This window comes from Martes martes (assembly GCF_963455335.1).
Source record: "Martes martes genome assembly, chromosome: 3".
NCBI lineage: Eukaryota > Metazoa > Chordata > Mammalia > Carnivora > Mustelidae > Martes > Martes martes.
In genome coordinates, this window is record NC_137890.1 from 105,393,159 (window position 1) to 105,408,471 (window position 15,313).

Genomic DNA, 15,313 nt, shown 5'->3' on the forward strand with positions numbered 1-15,313 from the left:
TACGATTCTCTGTTTAATATCTTTCTTTTGATCTGAGCAAGAGGCAGGCTCGAAATGCCAGAGTCAGAGCCCCCAGGAGCCAGTGACAGACGGGAGCTAGAGATAAATGTTATAGCCTTGTCACCTGGAATAGGTGAGGGGACTTTGAGGTGTGTTCTACAAAGACATCCCAGAGATGTTCAAGTGGTGCACTGCTTCTCAAAGCTTCCTTTTATCCCCTCCCTTCCCTCTCCCATTTCACATTCTTATTCTGCCCTGGTAATTTCTGGGGATTACATGCTAAGGAAACTACTTGAACTCACATCTTGTCTCTCGGTCTGCTTCAGGAACTCAACTTAAGGCAAAGACCCAGCTTTTAAACATGGCTTTTGAATTTCGAGTGACAGAAACACAAATCATGCAGTGATAACAACAACAGAAACTAATGCACGTAGCTGAGAAGTCCAGGTACAGACCTGGCCTCTGACATGGTCAGCTGCTCACATGCAAAGGACGTTAACCTTTCTGTGGCTCCCTCTCTGGCTCTTCACCTCTCTCCCTGCCCTGACTTCTCTCTGTTTTGTTTTTCTTCGTATCGTTTTATTCTCAGTAGGTCATGTTGGTACCTGAGGCAAAAGGAAAAGTGTGCCCCCATTAATCCATATTTGTATACATTTTTAATGTCTAAATTTTTTTCCAGAATTAGATTTTTATTTTTACTTTTTTTATTGTTGTTGTTTAGTTTTTTTTTTTTTTTATAATCATAAATTTAACTCTGCAATCCAGCTAGAAGACTTGGAAGGGAATAAGGAAAATATGGCAGCCAAAGAACGGTAGCAAGAGCACAAAGATTATAGGTTGTTTTGAGCAGATGGGGCTAAAGGGGTACTTTCCTGAGCCTCCGAAGGAATGGTTTTGTAGTTAAGATAAAACACAAGTCAAATTTGTGAGATTTGTCCACGGTCAGCAATGGTGATCTTCTTGCTGATCTTCTTGCTGTTCCTGGACCCAAACTGCTCCATGGCTTCGGTAATATTCATGTTGTCTTTCACTTTGCCAAAGACTACATGCTTTCCATCCAGCCACTCAGTCTTAGCAGGGCAGATGAAAAACTGGAAACTGTCTGTGTGGGGTTCAACATTTGCCACAGACAAGATGCCAGGACCCATGTGCTTCAGGATGAAATTCTAATCATCAAACTTCTCCCCATTGATGGACTTGCCACCAGTGCCATGATGGCCTATGAAATCACCACCCTGGCACACAAATCCCAGAATATTCCTGTGAAAGTAGGAACCTTTAAAACCAAATTCTCTTCCCAATGCTCAGAGCATGAAAGTTCTCTGCTGTCTCTGGAACTTTATCCCAGGGGCTCACTGTCCACAATGATGTTGAAGAACACGGTGGGTTGACCATGGCTGGGAGGCACAGGTGACTCTGGGTTGGTGGTGTTTGCAAGGTCTGGAATTAGATGTTTAAAATATTGATGATGAGTTTGCTTTCACTAGAGTTAAATTGTAATAAATTATCTTCAGAGCAAATAAAATATACTTAAAATATTATTCTGAGTTTTAATACATACGCTTTTCAATTATTTCAAGATTTTTTCCAACTACTCTAATATTCTGGGGAAAAAATGGCCATTAAAAATATATATAGGGGCATCTGGGTGGCTCAGTGAGTTAAGCCTCTGCCTTTGGCTCAGGTCATGATCCCAGGGTCCTGGGATCGAGCCCCACACTGGGCTCTCTGCTCAGCAGGGAGCCTGCTTTTCCCTCTCTCTCTGCCTGCCTCTCTGCCTACTTGTGATCTCTGTCTGTCAAATAAATAAATAAAATCTTTTAAAAATATATATATATATAGAGAGAGAGAGGCACTTAGGTGGCTCAGTCGGTTAAGCGTCTGCCTTTGGCTCAGGTCATGATTCCAGGGTTCTGGGATCGAGTCCCACATTGGGCTCTTTGCTCAGCAGGGAGCCTGCTTCTCCCTCTGCCTACCTCTCTCTCTCTGACAAATAAATGAATAAAATATTTGAAAAATATATATCAAGGGAGGACATTTTTCCTTTTACCTGAAGCTCCAATAGAGCTCAATATGATATTCTCTTCATTTAAAATTTTAATATTTTGTCCTGTTATTTTAATTAATTTTTATTTTTAAAATGTAAATTCAAATTATAATCTATCTTTATTTCTGAATCTTTTTGGCACATCCTCAAATTTTGCAAATGGGTGTAGCCACTGTGGAAAACATCTGAAATTTCCTCAAAAACCTAAAAAGAGAACTATCCTATGATCCAGTAATCACATTACTGGATATTTACCCAAAAATTACAAAACACTATTCAAAGGGATACATGCACCCCTATGTTTATTGCAGCATTATTTACAATAGCCAAATTATGGAAGCAGCCCAAGTGTCTGTTGATAAATGAATATATAAGAAGATATGAAAAAAAGAATGAAACCTTGTACTCCTGGGGCTAATAATACATTATATGTTAATAAAAAAAGAAAAGAATGAAACCTTGCCATTGCAACAACATGGAGTGAGTTAAGAAATAAGCTAAATGAAAGAAGTCAATTAGAGAAAGACAAATACCCTATGACTTCACTCACATACAGAATTTTAGAAACAAAACAAATAAGCAAAGGGAAAAAAACAAGAGAGACAGAAAGAGCAAACTAAGAAATAGACTCTTAATTATAGAGAATCGACTGATGGTTACCAGGGGGAAAGTGGGAGGGGGGAGGAGGGAAATAGGTGATGGGGATTATGAGTACACTTATTGTGATGAGCACTGAGTAATGTATAAAATTTTTGAATCATATATTGTACACCTGAAATGAACAAAACACTATATGCTAAGTATTTGGAGATTAAAAGATTAATATAAATTAAATTAAAGTAAATAAATAGGTGCTCCCTTCTTATGACCACTTCAAGAGAATCAACCACATCTCTCCGATGGCATGATCTGTCCAGTGGTTGATCTTGCTGCTAATTTGGCCACATGGTTAGCAGCCCAGTCCTCTGCTGATGGGGACTGTTGTACCCTACCTGTAAAAGGCTTGCTCATAGCCTCCTCTGTACTATCCAGGCACTCACAACTTGAGTATATTTGGGAACAGGGAACCTGGGGTCTCTTCTAATCAGGATGGTAGCTGAAGCTGTTCTCACTGAGCAGCTTATTTCAGCAAAAAGATTTCAACCTAGGACTCCCTCCTCTTGAGTTGTAGAATTCTCCACATGAGGGCCAGAATTGCTCAAATTGTCTCATCCCCTCAAGACCTCACTGCCCATCTTCTTCCTGCTTTTGAACTTAGTGTGTAGCCCAGGGCTCCTCAGAAAACTCTGCACTGGTTCCTTTGAGAGGGTTAATAACTGACACTTTGCATTAAGCTGATCTCTCCAGTGGAAGTAACCATCTCTTACCCATGGGATCACTTCTTACACATCCAGGGCCACCAGGCACCCCAGTGCCCTAGCCCACTCTCCTGAGCACAGGAAGAAGACTGTCAGTTACTAGGGCTCTCCATAACAAGTCCTACTAACCATCTCCTTTCTCAAGGACTACTGCATTTCCTAGAATCTAACATCTTTTCAGAACTCCATTTAGTTTTCTTGGACACATGGTGAGTGAGAATATTTTTTAAAAATTAATTGTATTTTTATATCCTAGTAGACAACAGTCAAATTAAATTTAAGAAAATAATGCCATTTACAAAGAAGAATATGAAATCCTTAGGGATGACTGTGACAAAAGCTGGACAAGACCAATACCCTAAAATCTAAACATTCCTGAGACAAAGTAAAGACCTAAAAACATGGAGATGCAGAGCACACTTATCGATCAGAAGACTCACTGTTGAGGAGTCCATTCTCATATCTATAGATTCAACACAGTCCTTTTCAAAACTCCAACAGGGTTTGTTTTTTTTTTTTTTTTTTTTCAGAAATTTAAAAGCTGATTCTAGGGCATCTGGGTGGCTCAGTTGGTTAAGTGTCTACCTTCAGCTCAGGTCATGATCCCAGGGTCCTGGGATCAAGTCCTGCATCAGGCTCCCTGCTCAGCTGGGAGTCTGCTTCTCCATCAGTCCTTCCGCCTGCTTGTTCTTGCTCTCTCTCTCTTTCTCAAATAAATAAATAAAATCTAAACAACAAAAAAGAAATTTAAAAGCCCATTCTAAAATTCGTACTGAAATGTAAATGACCTCGAATGGCCGAAAGAACTTTGCAAAAGAGAACCAAGTTAGAGAATTCAAACTTTTTGACTGTGAGTTATTATAAAGCTGCAGTAATGGGGGCAGTGTGTGGTATTAGCAAATTGATATATGGTATATGTGGTATATAGGCAAATTGATCAATGGAACAAAACAGAGGGTAAAGAAATAGACCTACACACAACAATCAATTGATTGTTAGTGAAAGTGCAAAGACAATTCAGCAGAAAAAAGATACTCTAACAAGTGGTGCTGGGACAATTAGATATCTATATGCAAAAAAATAAAACACGAAGTTCCATCCATGCCTCACACTATATAAGAATTAACTTAAAATGAATCATAAGCCAAAATGTAAAATCCAAAACTATAAAATTTATAAAAGAATACATAGGGGATGATCTTTGTGGCTCTGAATTAAAGATTCCTTAGCTATACCACTAAAAGCATGATCCATAAAGTGAAAAATAAGCTGGTCTTCATAAAAATTAAAAACATCTAGGAGGAGTCAAGATGGTGGAGATGTAGCAGGCTGAGACGACATTACGTAGCAGGAGATCAGTTAGATAGCTTATCTAACCACTGCGAACACCTACAAATCCAACAGGAAATCGAAGAGAAGAAGAGCAACAATTCTAGAAACTGAAAATCAACCACTTTCTGAAAGGTAGGACCTGCGGAGAAGTGAATCCAAAGCGACGGGAAGATAGACCACGGGGGGAGGGGCCGGCTCCCAGCAAGCGGCGGAGCAACGGAGCACAAAATCAGGAATTTTAAAAGTCTGCTCCACGGAGGGACATTGCTCCAGAGGCTAAACCGGGGGGAAGCCCGCTCGGGGTCAGCGTAACCCCAGGTTCCACGGGGTCACAGAAGGACCGGGGATGTCTGAATGTCACAGAGCTCCTAGGTATTAGAGTGGGGAAGCCGGCTACAGTGACAAAGCCGAGGAGTGATCTCTCAGCTTGGGGTTACCTTGAACCGGTCACAGGCTGGGTGAGCTTGGAGCATGGCTGGAGGCCAGGGAGACAGAGTGACTGAGCACTTTTCTCCAAGCGTGCGGCTGGAGGCCAGGGAGACGGAAGCGACCGGGAGCTTTTCTCCAAGCGTGACCAGAGGCCAGGGAGACGTGGGCGGTTGGGCGCTTTTCTCTGAGGGCGCACCGAGGAGCGGGACCCCGAGCTCTCGGCTCCTCTGGGCCGGAGATCGGGAGGCCGCCATCTTCATTCCTGTCCTCCGGAACTCTAGGGAAAGGGCTCAGGGAACAAAAGCTCCCGAAAGCAAACCCAAGCAGATTACTTAGCCTGGCTCCTGATAAGGGTGGGGCAATTCCGCCTTGGGCAAAGACACTTGAGAATTACTACAACAGGCCCCTCCCCCAGAAAATTAATGAGAAACCCAGCCAACACCAACGTCACTCACCAAGAACAATGGAATTCCAGAGGAGGAGAAAGCAAATCTTATCTGGACAAAATGACAAGGCGGAAAAACTCACCACAAAAAAGAGAACAAGAGGCAGTACCGAAGGCTGGGGACCTAATCAATACGGACATTGGTAATATGACAGATCTAGAGTTCAGAATGATGATTCTCAAGGTTCTAGCTGGGCTCGAAAAAGGCATAGAAGATATTAGAGAAACACTCTCCGGAGAGATAAAAGCCCTTTCTGGAGAAATAAAACAACTAGAATCTAGTTTTATTGAAACTAGTTGAAATTAAAAAAGCTATTAATGAGGTGCAATAAAAAGTGGAAGCTCTCACTGCTAGGATACATGAGGCAGAAGAAAGAATTAGTGACATAGAAGACCAAATGACAGAGAATAAAAAAGCTGAGCAAGAGAGAGACAAACAAATACTGGACCACGAGGAGAGAATTCGAGAGATAAGCGACACCATAAGACGACACAACATTAGAATAATTGGGATTCCAGAAGAAGAAGAAAGAGAGAGGGGAGCAGAAGGTATATTGGAGACAATTATTGTAGAGAATTTCCCTAATATGGCAAAGGGAACAAACATCAAAACCCAGGAGATGCAAAGAACGCCACCCAAAATCAATTAAAAAAGGTCCACACCCCGTCACCTGATAGTAAAATTTACAAGTCTTAGCGACAAAGAGAAAATCCTGAAAGCAGCACGAGAAAAGAAGTCTGTAACATACAAGGGTAAAAACATTAGAATGGCAGCAGACTTATCCACAGAGACCTGGCAGGCCAGAAAGAACTGGCATGATATATTCAGAGCACTAAACGAGAAAAACATGCAGCCAAGAATACTATATCCAGCTAGGCTATCATTGAAAATAGAAGGAGAGATAAAAAGCTACCAGGACAAACAAAAACTGAAAGAATTTGTAAACACGAAACCAGCTCTACAGGAAATATTGAAAGGGTCCCTCTAAGCAATGAGAGACCCTAAAAGTAGTAGATCCGAAAGAAACAGAGACAATATACAGAAACAGTCACCTTACAGGCAATACAATGGCACTAAATTCGTATCTCTCAACAGTTACCCTGAATGTTAATGGGCTAAATGCCCCAATCAAAAGACACAGGGTATCGGGATGGATTAAAAAACAAAACTCATCAATATGCTGCCTACAAGAAACTCATTTTAGACCCGAAGACACCTCCAGATTTAAAGTGAGGGGGTGGAAAACAATGTACCATGCTAATGGACATCAGAAGAAAGCTGGGGTGGCAATCCTTATATCAGATCAATTAGATTTTAAGCCAAAGACTATAATAAGAGATGAGGAAGGACACTATATCATACTCAAAGGGTCTGTCCAACAAGAAGATCTAACAATTTTAAATATCTATGCCCCTAACATGGAAGAAGTCAACTATATAAACCAATTAATAACAAAATCAAAGAAATACATCGATAATAATACAATAATAGTAGGGGACTTTAACACTCCCCTCACTGAAATGGACAGATCATCTAAGCAAAAGGTCAACAAGGAAATAAAGGCCTTAAATGACACACTGGACCAGATGGACATCACAGATATACTCAGAACATTCCATTCCAAAATAACAGAATACACATTCTTCTCTAGTGCACATGGAACATTCTCCAGAATAGACCACATCCTGGGTCATAAATCAGGTCTCAACTGGTATCAAAATATTGGAATCATTCCCTGCATATTTTCAGACCACAATGCTCTGAAGCTAGAACTCAGTCACAAGAGGAAATTTGGAAAGAACACAAATACATGGAGACAAAACACATCCTTCTAAAAAATGAATGGGTCAACCAGGAAATTCAAGAAGAATTGAAAAAATTCATGGAAACAAATGATAATGAAAACACAACAGTTCAAAATCTGTGGGACACAACAAAGGCAGTCCTGAGAGGAAAATATATAGCGGTACAAGCCTTTCTCAAGAAACAAGGGATGTCTCAAATACACAACCTAACCCTACACCTAAAGGAGCTGGAGAGAGAACAACAAAGAAAGCCTAAACCCAGCAGGAGAAGAGAAATAGTAAAGATCACAGCAGAAATCAATGAAATAGAAACCAAAAAAACGATAGAACAAATCAATGAAACTAGGAGCTGGTTCTTTGAAAGAATTAATAAGATTGACAAACCCCTGGCCAGATTTATCAAAAAGAAAAGAGAAAGGACCCAAATAAATAAAATCACGAATGAAGCAGGAGACATCACAATCAACACCAAAGAAATACAAACAATTATAAGAACATACTATGAGCAACTCTATGCCAACAAATTCGACAATCTGGAAGAAATGGATACATTTCTAGAGACATATAAAGTACCACAACTGAACCAGGAAGAAATAGAAAACCTGAACAGACCCATAACCAGTAAGGAGATTGAAACAGTCATCAAAAATCTCCAAACAAACAAAAGTCCAGGACCAGACGGCTTCCCAGGGGAATTCTACCAAACATTTAAAGAAGAATTAATTCCTATTCTCCTGAAACTGTTCCAAAAAATAGAAATGGAAGGTAAACTTCCAAACTCATTCTATGAGGCCAGCATCACCTTGATCCCAAAACCAGACAAGGATCCCATCAAAAAAGAGAATTACAGATCAATATCATTGATGAACACAGATGCGAAAATTCTCACCAAAATACTGGCCAATAGGATCCAACAGTACATTAAAAGGATTATTCACCACAACCAAGTGGGATTTATTCCAGGGCTGCAAGTTTGGCTCAACATCCGCAAATCAATCAGTGTGATATAATACATTAATAAAAGAAAGAACAAGGACCATATGATACTCTCAATAGATGCTGAAAAAGCATTTGACAAAGTGCAGCATCCCTTCCTGATTAAAACTCTTCAAAGTGTAGGGATAGAGGGCACATACCTCAATATTATCAAAGCCATCTATGAAAAACCCACTACAAATATCATTCTCAATGGAGAAAAACTGAAAGCTTTTCTGCTAAGGTCAGGAACATGGCAGGGATGTCACCACTGCTATTCAACATAGTACTAGAAGTCCTAGCCTCAGCAATCAGACAACAAAAAGAAATTAAAGGCATCCAAATTGGGCAAAGAAGAAGGCAAACTATCACTCTTTGCAGATGATATGATACTTTATGTGGAAAAACCAAAAGGCTCCACTCCAAAACTCAGCAAAGTGTCAGGATATAAAGTCAATGCATAGAAATCAGTTGCATTTCTTTACACTAACAACAAGACAGAAGAAAGAGAAATTGAGGAGTCAGTCCCATTTACAATTGCACCCAAAACCATAAGATACCTAGGAATAAATCTAACCAAAGAGGCAAAGAATCTATACTCAGAAAACTATAAAGTACTCATGAAAGAAATGGGGAAAGACACAAAGAAATGGAAAAACGTTCCATGCTCATGGATTGGAAGAACAAATATTGTGAAAATGTCTATGCTACCTAAAACAATCTACACATTTAATGCAATCCCTATCAAAATCCCATCCATTTTTTTCAAAGAAATTGAACAAATAATCTTAAAATTTATATGGAACCAGAAAAGACCTCGAATAGCCAAAGGAATATTGAAAAAGAAAGCCAAAGTTGGTGGCATCACAATTCCGGACTTCAAGCTCTATTACAAAGCTGTCATCATCAAGACAGTATGGTACTGGCACAAAAACAGACACATAGACCAATGGAACAGAATAGAGAGCCCAGAAATAGACTCTCAACTCTTTGGTCAACTAATCTTCGATAAAGAAGGAAGGAATGTCCAATGGAAAAAAGACAGCCTCTTCAACAAATGGTGCTGGGAAAATTAGACAGCCACATGCAGAAAAATGAAATTGGACTATTTCCTTACACCACACATGAAAATAGACTCAAAATGGATGAAGAACGTCAATGTGAGAAAGGAATCCATCAAAATCCTTGAGGAGAACACTGGCAGCAACCTCTTTGACCTCAACCGCAGCAACTTCTTCCTAGGAACATCGCCAAAGACAACAGAAGCAAGGGCAAAAATGAACTATTGGGATTTCATCACGATCAAAAGCTTTTGCACAGCAAAGGAAACAGTTAACAAAACCAAAAGACAACTGACAGAATGGGAGAAGATATTTGCAAATGACATATCAGATAAAGGGCTAGTATCCAAAATCTATAAAGAGCTTAGCAAACTCAACTCTCAAAGAACAAAGAATCCAATCAAGTGATGGGCAGAGGACATGAACAGACATTTCTGCAAAGAGGACATCCAGATGGCCAACAGACACATGAAAAAATGCTCCACATCACTCAGCCTCAGAGAAATACAAATCAAAACCGCAATGAGATACCACCTCATACCAGTCAGAATGGCTAAAATTAACAAGTCAAGAAATGACAGATGCTGGCGAGGATGCGGAGAGAGGGGAACCCTCCTACACTGTTGGTGGGAATGCAAGCTGGTGCAACCACTCAGGAAAACAGTGTGGAGGTTCCTCAAAAAACTGAAAATAGAGCTACCATATGACCCAGCGATTGCACTACTGGGTATATATCCTAAAGATACAAACGTGGTGCTCCGAAGGTGCACGTGCACCCGAATGTTTATAGCAGCAATGTCCACAATAGCCAAACTATGGAAAGAACCTAGATGTCCATCAACAGATGAATGGATAAAGAAGAAGTGGTATATATATACACAATGGAATACTATGCAGCCATCAAAAGAAATGAAATCTTGCCATTTGCGACGACGTGGATGGAACTAGAGGGTATTATGCTTAGCGAAATAAGTTAATTGGAGAAAGACAACTATGATATGATCTCCCTGATATGAGGAAGTGGAGATGCAATGTGGGGGGATTGGGAGGTAGGCAAAGAAAAAATGAAAGAAGATGGGATTGGGAGGGAGACAAACCATAAAGACCCAATCTCAAAAAACAGACTGAGGGTTTCTGGGGGGAGGGGGGACGGGAGAGGGTGGTGGGGATATGGACATTGGGGACGGTGTGTGCTATGATGAGTGCTGTGAAATGTGTAAACCTGGCGATTCACAGACCTGCACCCCTGGGGAAAAAAATACATTATATGTATATTAAAATATTAAAAAAAATTTAAAACATCAAGTCTTTGGAGTCTATCATTAGAAGAATGAAAAGTCACACCTTTGTGGGAGAAAATATTTGCATTTGAAAGGCATATATCTAATAAAGGACTTGAATTTATATACATGTATGAATTATTATATATAATACACTAAATATAATAACATGGATAAACCTCAACATATTATGAAAAGTAAAAGTAGTCAGATTAAAAAAGGTGTATACTTTTGATTCCAATTATATACATTTCTAAAAAATGAATGCTTACATATATAATTTTTTTAAAGATTTTATTTATTTATTTGACAGACAGATCACAAGTAGTCAGAGAGGCAGGCAGAGAGAGAGAAGGGAGGAAGCAGGCTCCCTGCTGAGCAGAGAGCCCGATGTGGGGCTCGATCCCAGGGCCCTGGGATCATGACCTGAGCTGAAGGCAGAGGCTTTAACCCACTGAGCCACCCAGGCGCCCCAGAATGCTTACATATATTATTGAAAGCAGAGCCATGGTTATCTGGGGTTGGGGGATGGGATAGAGGGCAAGGAATGGAGGTCAGGAGGGAGGGATCAAAGTGGCATGAGGAAACTTTGGAGGTGATGGGTATGTTCATGTCAAAAGTTACTTTAAACTGTGCACTAAACGTGTGCGGTTTAGGGGTGCTTGGATGGCTCAGTCAGATAAGCCTCCAACTCTTTCAGCTCACGTCATGATCTTAGGGTTATGAGATTGAGCCCCGGGTTGGGCTCCCTGCTCAGCGGGGATTCTGCTGGAAGATTCTCTCTCTCCCTCTCCATCTTCCTTGTCTCCCACTTGTTCTCACTTTCTTGATCTGTCTGAAGGAAATAAATAAGTCTTTAGAAGAAAATAAACATGGGGCACCTGAGTGGCTCAGTTGGTTAAGCATCTCATTTCAGCTCAGGTCATGTTCTCAGGGTCCTGTGCAGGGAGCCTGCTTCTCCTTTTCCCTCTGCCTTGCCGCCCTCCCACCCCGCCAAACTTGCTCTCTCTGTCTCTCTTTCAAATAAGTAAATAAAATCTTTAAAAAAAATAGGCATGGGCAGTTGATTTTTTGTCAGTTTAACTTCAACAAAACTGTTTAAAACAAAACACACACACATAGCACCCATCTTAGGATATTATAAAGCAGACTCCTCTCTGCTTTTCCACGGTTTTGATATAACATACGTACCATTATTAGCATCCTAGTTTGTCCAGTTAGTTTATTCCCCTTCTGTTTACAGCAGAACTCAATGTAAAGTAAGTGTGTTATTCTTGAACATGTCACCCAGGAAGCCTCACGGGGTGGCTGACTCAAGAACAGGGAAGACTGTTGTTTCTCCCTTAAATCCTAAGAAAAGCCACAGTCTCCTCCCTATTTGTGCTCCTCCTCTCAGAAGTAGCCTCTTATAGTTTGAGTGCTTCTCATTTTTTCTTCCTATTGTTTTAAAACCTCTTCAATTCCTTAATTCTTCCTAAGAGGAATCTAAAGCAGTGTCCCTCAAGTACGGTCCACAAGTGCTCACTGATCCACAACAGATAAGTACACAGATTGAAGAATATAACAATGATTATACAATTTCAAAGAATAATTGTACGTCTACTAGGCCTAATAATTAAAAATTGGGGCTTTATTTTATATGTCTTTTTATTGTTTTTTCCTATTCCTTTTAAAATTATTAGTTATTTTAATGAAGAATATACGACTTTCCATTTGCAAAATAATTGAACCATATATTAGCATGGAAAAATATTTATAACTACAAAATAAAAAGAGCCTTTTTAAAAAAACATATTGACCAGGAGGCCTAGGTGACTGAGTCGGTTAAACATCTTCCTTTCGGCTCAGGTCATGATCTTGGAGTCCTAGAACAGGGTTCCACGTCAGGCTCCCTGCCAAGAACAGTGCTGGGAACATATCTTCTGGTTTTTTTGTTTTTTTTTTTAAGATTTTATTTATTTATTTGTCAGAGAGAGAGAGAGCAAGAGAGCACAAGCGGGGGGAATGGCACGCAGAGGAAGGGAACAAGCAGACTCCCAGCTGAGCAGGGAGCCCAATGAGGGACCCCATCCCATGATCTGGGATCATGACCTGAGCTAAAGGCAGACGCTCAACCGACTGTGCCACCTAGCCCTCCCTTCTGTTCATTTTTTAAAAATTGTATTTTAAGGATGTATCAGTTCACAAGCACTTGAAAATTAGAAAAACAAAAAGTGTAAGACAAAAAACTGGACCTTTGCCACAGATAGTTTGAGGGACACTGACATAATGGGTCTTGTTTATCATTTCCACACATGTATAAACTGAGCCATAGGAAAGTTCAGGGACTTGCCCAAAAGCTAAGAAGTGGCTAGATCATAGGACTGGCAAATTCCTGGATCCCCTCCTTGTGTTCTCAGGCCCCTTCTGCTGTGCAATCTCTTGCTGTTAGCTTAATAATACATTGAGCTTAGGTCGTTCAAGTGTGTGAGGTGTTAAACTCTGGCTCACAGGGGACCAACAGTGTGCCCTTACTCTGAATGTTTCCCCAGACCACTGTGACAGGTGACATCCCAGAAGTTGTGCAGCGGGGTTCTCGCCCTGACTGGCTGGCAAGCAAGGCCTGGAGTTTCATTAGTACTGGATTCGCCTTGCTAAGTAAACATGCTTATTTGGTTTTAATATATTAGGCTTTGCTATTCAGAGCTAGATTAAACTGTCAATCATCTACCCCATATTTCATATTGTTTCCTCTGGGCAGGGGCATGCGTGATGTTACACATGTCTCGCCAATAAAACAGCCCTCTGGATTGAAATCTGTTCGGGACTTAGAGCAAGATGTCAAATTAATTGTACTGAAATAATGAGTTAGCACCAAATGCTAATTAAATATTGATGAAAGTCATACTTTCAATTATCTTCATTATGGCCCCATGTTTTATGTAGGCATTAAATGCTTGCAGAATGGCTACGTCTGGTAATTAGCTCGGCACTATTAAAAAAAAAGAAGAAGAAGAAGCCTGTGTTATTGCCCTCCATATTAAAAGCACTTAGAAACCACTTGGAAAATGGAAACTCTGAAAAGAGGCAGTACTTTTTTTCTGAAAATGTTTGAAATTCTATGAATTCTGTACTTCCTGTTCGTAGTAATGGATACTCTCTCTCTCTTTCATTTTTTCAGCTGGGCGGATTAGAAGTCAGAAGACCCCTCGGAGGCCCCGCTGAGCTCTGCTGAATCATGGCTTTTTCCACTCTGGTTAACTTCCGGCAGCCTCTCCTTTTAAACACCTACCCGGCCTTTTACCCTTTTCCTGCCTGGAGGTACGATGGCTGCTTATGGCAAATATGACCACTGCTTGCATTTATGGAATTGTGTTCAGATGTTCCTCAGAGCACAGTCCTGGCGCTATGGGCTTCAGAATCACCTGGGTTACTATTTAGCATGTAGACTCTCCAGCCACCCCCAAGGTGACCCGGCACAGGAGGAGGAGGCCAGGCCTGTGGATGGTACAGTTTGACAACTGATACGTCATGGCATTTTCCACCCTGGCTGCATAGTAGAACAGACCTGGGATTTTTTAATAGAGACTTCCCCGATCTTACTAAGGGCCACAGTAAACATGGGTACCTGTGAACACACGAGCACATGCACAAACACGTGTTATGTGATTCTAATGTGTCATTAGGGCGGGGAACCAGTATAATGGGGCCTTAAACAGTATGTATGCTCTGCTGTCCTTTCTGCTTGGAAGGTTCTTCCCACTTCTATGCTTGAAGATTTCCCTTTCCATTCATTGTTAATGATGCACCTTTTTTAGAAATGTGAACATACTCTGTGCTGGTTGGTCATTTGTCTGTCTGTTTTCAGATCCACTCCTTTCAATATAAAACACCTTCAGGGGAAGAATTAAGTGCCACAGCGACATCTTATCACGGAGCCATGGAAGCAAGTCTTGGGCACAGGTGGGGAATCCTGACTCTACCATTTATTGTCTGTGTGACTTTACATAAGATATTTAACTGCTCTGACCCTCAGTTTCCTCATCTGGGAAAGGGAGGTAATAAAATCCACTTCCTTGGTTGACATGAACAGCAAATGAGATACTGTTAAAGCAGGTGAGCCCAGTGGTTGGTCTCCAGGCAAAGGTATAACACAAAGAGACTGCTATCTGAACCGCTTGACATGTGGGAAAGGACCTGGAAGAGACTCACAGTAAATACTGCATAAATGTCATTTTAAAAAAATAATTGGATTCTACAGCTGTTCTATATTCATTCACTGAATTGGGGTAGAAATGGGAAAAAGAAAAAGGAGCATTAGAGAGAGCTGGTTCTGTTGATGAAAGTTCTTGCTTCAGGCACAGGCTAAAATATTCTGTCCCGTAGAGTGTGGCTCTTTTCATCCCCAGCTCACAATCCTCCAGTAGCTTCCATGTGAAAGTCCAAGTCCTTACTTTGTATGGTCCGGTCCTGGCCACTTGTTTAAATCAGCTGCACCAGGATCCCCTCGCTCACTGGTTTCAAGCCACACAGGTCTTTGTGCTACTCCTAGAACAAGCCAAGCAATGGCCTTTCAGGGTGTTCATGATTTCCGTCCCCTT

General features: G+C 40.8%; 1 pseudogene across 1 annotated transcript; it reads right to left on the minus strand.

Annotated features, from left to right (window-relative positions):
- Positions 1-917: 917 nt before the first annotated feature.
- LOC308340254 (peptidyl-prolyl cis-trans isomerase A-like) lies at positions 918-14,638 on the minus strand (annotated as a pseudogene). Its single transcript has 3 exons — positions 14,545-14,638; positions 1,357-1,440; positions 918-1,276 (listed from the first exon to the last, which is right to left on the minus strand). The product of its transcript is annotated as a peptidyl-prolyl cis-trans isomerase A-like (transcript).
- Positions 14,639-15,313: the final 675 nt, after the last annotated feature.